General features: G+C 43.6%; 1 protein-coding gene across 2 annotated transcripts in view; it reads right to left on the minus strand.

Annotated features, from left to right (window-relative positions):
• CPVL (carboxypeptidase vitellogenic like) overlaps positions 1-5,889 on the minus strand; it is a 128,558-nt gene that overhangs the window by 101,971 nt on the left and 20,698 nt on the right. The window lies entirely within an intron of this gene.

Here is a 5,889-nt window from a genome sequence, read left to right on the forward strand (position 1 = left end):
TTTTTTTTTTTTTTTTGGTCGTCATATATATGTTATGAGCTGTACTAAGATTTAAAAGAGAGAGAGAGAGAGAAGGAAAGAAAGGAAGGAAGGGAGGAGGGAAGGAAAGAAGGAAGAAAGAAAGAAAAAGGAACCTCGCCCATTGTCTTAGTCGTCTAGTGCTCCTGCAACAGAAACACCAGGTGTGGATGGCTTTAACGAAGAGAGATTTAGTCTCTCACAGCCTAGTAGGCTACAAGTCCAAATTCAGGGTGTCAGCTCCAGGGGAAGGCTTTCTCTCTCTGTCGGCCTTTTCAGCAATCTTCCCCTAGACTAGAAGTTTCTCTGCACAGGGACCCCAGGTCCAAAGAAAGCGCTCTGCTCCTGGAACTGCATTCTTGGTGGTATTAGGTCCCCAACTCTCTGCTTGCTTCCCTTTCCTTTTATCTCTTGTAAGATAAAAAAAAGGTGGTGCAGCCACACCCCAGGGAAACTCCCTTTACATTGGGTCAGGGATGCGACCTTAGTAAGTGTGTTACAATCCCACCCTAACCCTATTTAACATAAAATTATAATCACAAAATGGAGGGCAACTACACAATACTGAGAATCATGGTCCAGCCAAATTGATACACACATTTTTAGGGGAACATAATTCAACCCATGAAACTCGTCATCAGCCCCACTCTAAAAGGTAAACTATGGAGTTCACGTTGGGCCACCAGGAAGGGGACGGGATAAGGTCACCTAACCCCAAAAGGGGTGGGGGTGGAAGAGAAACCATATAGCTAAGTAGCTCTCCACCCTGGGGAGGCCTCCTTTCTCCGGATTTTTGTTTTCAAGAAAGTAAAAGGCCTGCCACTTCCATTAAAAGGAATGACTGAAGCATAGCGGTAGGTGGGGGAGTGGTTGGCTGGGGATAGTGGACAGAAGCAAGCGATGAGACTAGGGGTGATCCCTAGTGACTCCTTAGGGAGAATCAAATAGAACAGAATGGGGTAGTTGTACAGGGCAGGGGCCCTGGCTTTCTTATGGCAGCAAAGGGACAGGGTAGGGACAGGGTAGGGACAGGGAGGGGGAAAGAGGCAATGCTCAGACGACTGAGGATCCCCAGAAGTAAATAATACTAACAGGAGCTGACACTCACAAGGCCACTGTACCAAGTGCTTTACATTATGCAGTAGGTATAATTATTATCCCCCCTTTACAGATACGAAGATTGAAGCACAGAGAGCTTCAGTAACCTGCCCAAGGTCACCCAGCTAGTAAAGGAGATCTGAGATTTAAACCTAGCAGTCAGGCTGCAGAATTTGCAACTATCCAACCCTGCTGCACCACTTCTCAAGAAGAAAGTTCGTCGGAAGGTGTAGGTGGCAGGGAGTGGGAAGCGAAGCAGTGATTAAGGAAGTGGAGAGGGAACAGAAAATACACAGCAGGGTGCAGGGTAAAGTAGAAGGGCAAGTGTAGGTGAGGGAGAAGAGTCCTTTACTGGTAACAAAGCAAGTACCCCCAACAAACACTAATCATTCAAGAAAAGCTATTTAAGTCTGAGATATATGAAGTTGCAGACTAATTAATACAGAGGAGTGGGTAAGAAAACTTGATCTCAAAAACACCTCCCTCACACAGACCACCAATTCAAGATGGCTGCAGGGTGTGCTGAAGTCCCTAGGCTCTGGAGTGCTGATTGTCAGCATCTCTTCCCAGTGCCCATTCAGTGTGACTTCACTGATAGCTTGAAATCAGCCAGAGTGGGAGTATTTACACGCCGGGAATGGGTGCTAGAAATCCGAGCTCATCCACCACCAGAGCTGGAGAGCTGGTTGTTAAACTTTTATCAACACATCACGGCCTTTGCAGCTTCAAGTTCCTCTTTTAAAGTCGAAATACCTCCCCAAAGGGAAAGACCTCATCTGGACTATGCAGTCCTTTCCCCTAGAACTTTGTTGATCCTGGCACTACTATTGACCAGCTATGCGACACTTTGGAGAGGGTGGTGCAGTGGTTAAGAGTTTGGCTGTTAATCAAAAGGTCAGCAGTTCAAATCTACCAGCCGCTCCTTGGAAACCCTACGGGGAGGCTCTACTGTGTCCTATGAGGTTGATATAAGTTGGAATCGACTCGACGGCATCGGGTTTGGTGACACTTTGGGCAAATCTTTTAACCTCTCTGTGTTCCAGCTTCCGCATTATGAAAAGTGAACTATACCATAGGTTTCTGGCAAGAATAAAAGAGTCTACACATGGAAAATCCTAGAAAAGAGACCACCATGGAGGGAGTACCATTACTGCTCTTACCTGTAAAATGCATTAGCTGATTAGGAGCCGAGGTGGGAACTCTGCTTCGGTATGCAGAGAAGATGGTGGGGACAAAGGAATGGGTGGGTTCCTGAGGGTCCTGCTAGGCTAGTGCAAGAGCATGGGTTTCGGAATCAGACAGACCTGGGTTTGTAATCCTGACTAGAACACCCCCTTGCCCAGCAAGTCCTTCATTTCCTTTCTTCTTGTGCAAAATGTGGATACTGAGTCCCCTCCACCCCCCTCCCCACCCTGGGGCTTTCTGCAAAGATCAGATGAGAAGATGCATATGAGCCCTTAGCACAGAGATGGACACAAAATAAGGGATCAGTAAATGGAGTCCCTGGGTAGTGCAAACAGTTAACACACCTGGCAGCTAATCAAAAGGTTGGAGGTTCGAGTCCACCCAGAGGCACTTTGGAAGAAAGACCCTGCGATCTACTTCCAAAAAATCAGCCACTGAAAACCCTCTGGAGCAGTTCTACTCTGACACACATGGGGCCACCTTGAACTGACATTGGTTCAAGGGCAACTTTTTTTTTTTTAAATAGGAGCCATGATTATCACTGTTATTGTTGTTGTTGGGTGCTGTCGAGTTGGTTCTAACTCGTAGTGGCCCCATGAACAACAGAACAGAACACTGCCTGGTCCTGCGCCATCCTCACAATCGTTGATCTGCTTCAGCTTACTGTTGCAGCCACTGTGTCAATCCATCTTGTTGAGGGTCTTCCTCTTTTTCGCTGACCCTCTACCAAGTATGATGTCCTTCTCCAGGGACTGGTCCCTCCTGATAACATGTTCAAAGTATGTGAGACATAATCTCACCATCCTTGCTTCTAAGGAGCATTCTGGTTATACTTCTTCCAAAATAGATATGTTCATTCTTTTGGCAGTCCGTGGTATATTCAATATTCTTTGTCAACATCACAATTCAAAGGTGTCAATTCTTCTTCAGTTTTCCTTATTCATTGTCCAGCTTTTGCATGCATATGAGGCAATTGAAAACACCATGGCTTGGGTCAGGCACCCATGTGAACTCTAAAAAGACTGCCTTTTCCTGGCTTAGTCAGTTCCCCCAGGGAAGGTTGATCAATCCAATCTCTCTAGCTCTTCCCTTTCTCTTCCCAATGAGTCCTATCCCTCCCTGGAGCGGAGTGGGCAGGAAAAGGAAAAAAAAGAGAGGGGGGAATTTTAAGGGAAAGGAAGGGGAGGTGGTAGGGAAAGTGATGTGTGCCAGCCCTCCCTCTCCCACTTACTCTACTCCAGCAGCCATTTCTTCCTTTTCTCCCACTTCGGTCCCACGCTCAATTTGCCCAGAAAAAAAGATCACCTTCCAGGGTTGGGAAGCCTTTAAAATATTTTTTGAACTATTTTTAGCAAAACTATTCATCTTCTCAAAATCAAACAGAGACCTAAAGAAAAGGAGCATAGGGAAGTAAAGACTAGGAGGTTGGAAATGAGACATGGACCACAGAGAGGTAAATGGGCAGGAGAGGGATTCCAGAAAGAAGACAGAGGAAAACGAGAGCGGTCAAAGTCTAATGAGAAAATATATAATAGAAAAGAGCTAAAGGGAATGGAATATAAGAAAGAGATGATTGAATCAATCTATCTCTCCTAGACCAGCCACAGCACTGGTCTGCTGGTCTGCTCTTGAAATAACTCAGATGTTCACCCATCCCTCCCTTCCTGAGGATACCAAAGTTGTTTTTCTGCTGCCTTAAACTTAATGGGATAGATTTCCTGTCTTTCCTCTTAGATCAGGAGCTATTACCAGCAAGGAATTTGTCTTATTTATCTTGGTAATACTCCTCCCACCCACCCCACCCCACCCCCACCTCCCACCAGGATAGCATGCTGATTTAAATACTTAAGACATTCAATAAATACTTGCTAATGAATGAATGGAGAGGCATTGCTGGTTCAGTGGTAGAATTCTCTGCTTCAATGCAGAAGACCCCCTTAGATTCCTGGTCAATGCACCTCATGCACAGCCATCACCCATCTATCCGTGGTGACTGTGTGTTGCTATGCTGCTAAAGAGATTTCAGCAGAGTTGCCAGACTAAGACAGACTAGGAAGAAAGGTCTGGCAATCTACTTCCAAAAATCAGTCAATGAAAAACCTATGGACCAAGATGCAGCATGGGGTTGCCGTGAGTCAGGGGTCAACTCAATAGCAGCTTGGATGGATGGGTGGACGGGTGAACGGGTGGGTGGGTGGATGGATGGATGGGCAGACTAAAACAGATCACACTGACAATGCACTGGATTAGTTTATTTTTATAAAACCCTCCTAAGGAAAGCCGGTCTTCTTGATATCTTAAGAAATTTAGAAGAACTATTTTCTGACTCATAAAAAAGCACTTCACTCTGTTTCAAATTTTAAATTCCCTTTAACTAAATCATAGTAAAATAATAAAAAGTTCTTTCAACTAAAAAAGATTGTTTTTGTAGTTTCAAATGTTCTGTTCATCCTTCCTGAGCCTATTAATGGAATGTGGAAAACAAATTCCCAAGATGTAGGTGTTTCTTTCTTCCTGGAATGATGACTCACAATGCAAATGTTTAAAACCAGTTAAAAAAGGAACTGGTTTTCTTTGAAGCGATTTCACTTCCTGCTTGTTCTTTACTGCTGCTACTGGCGTTAGTGACATTAACACTTTCTAAAAGATTGGAGTAGGACCAAACAAGGGCTTTAACCGGCTAATCAGAGTGTATCTCAGATTTGCAAACTCTCAGGTCATCATCAGTGAGGGCAAGATACTACCAGACCACATGTGATAATAAGTGAGGACCTAATAGCAAAATATTTCTGAGTTTGTGAAAATGCTGTGTTTGTAAACATGCTGAAATTTGCCTCATACATTTATTTTGTTTCAGAGAATAGGGGTTTATCCTAGCTACAGAGAAAGCAAACATGCAATTACAATTACATAAATTAAGCCAGCTAATTGGGAATTAAAAAAATAAGAAGAATTTCCCTTGTCTTTTTGTGAACTACTGTTTCTCTCAAAAATGCTTCATTGCAATATTAAGCCTCAGGTTCCTAAGGTTTTGACAGATTTAATACGCAAAAGGGATTTAGAGGAGTGATCTGACTATCTGTCCAGAGCATCTTGAACTTTCAGGAGAGCGTGTGAATAAAATTATCCTTAATTATGTTGTCAGGCCTGCATTTGAATTCCAGATGTACTAGATTTTGGATGAGCCACTTAAAATTCCGCTCAAGGATGTAATGTAACTCTAGAAAACGACACTGTATCAGATTTAATATTTTAAATGTTGTCATTCATCAGATGATGATCTATCAGGCTTGGCATAGAAGGCCAAAAGATAAAACCACCTCCCTTGAGAATCTTTTCTTTGCTGCAGCTGACGCCCATCACTATGAAATGTTCATAGGCAAGAAAAACACAGGAAAGGGAGGGTTGTGGCCAATCTCTCAGATGGATGTCTATTTTTGTTTTTTTGTTTTCCTATAGGTCACTGTGAGTTGGAATAGACTCCACGGCCAGGTTTTTTTTTTTTTTTTTTTCTTCTTTTTTTTTTTTGGTTATAAGGAATACAATTGTTAAGCACTCAGCTGCTAATCGAAAGGTTGGCAGTTCGAA

This window comes from Trichechus manatus, unplaced genomic scaffold (assembly GCF_000243295.1).
Source record: "Trichechus manatus latirostris isolate Lorelei unplaced genomic scaffold, TriManLat1.0 scaffold00050, whole genome shotgun sequence".
Lineage (NCBI taxonomy): Eukaryota > Metazoa > Chordata > Mammalia > Sirenia > Trichechidae > Trichechus > Trichechus manatus.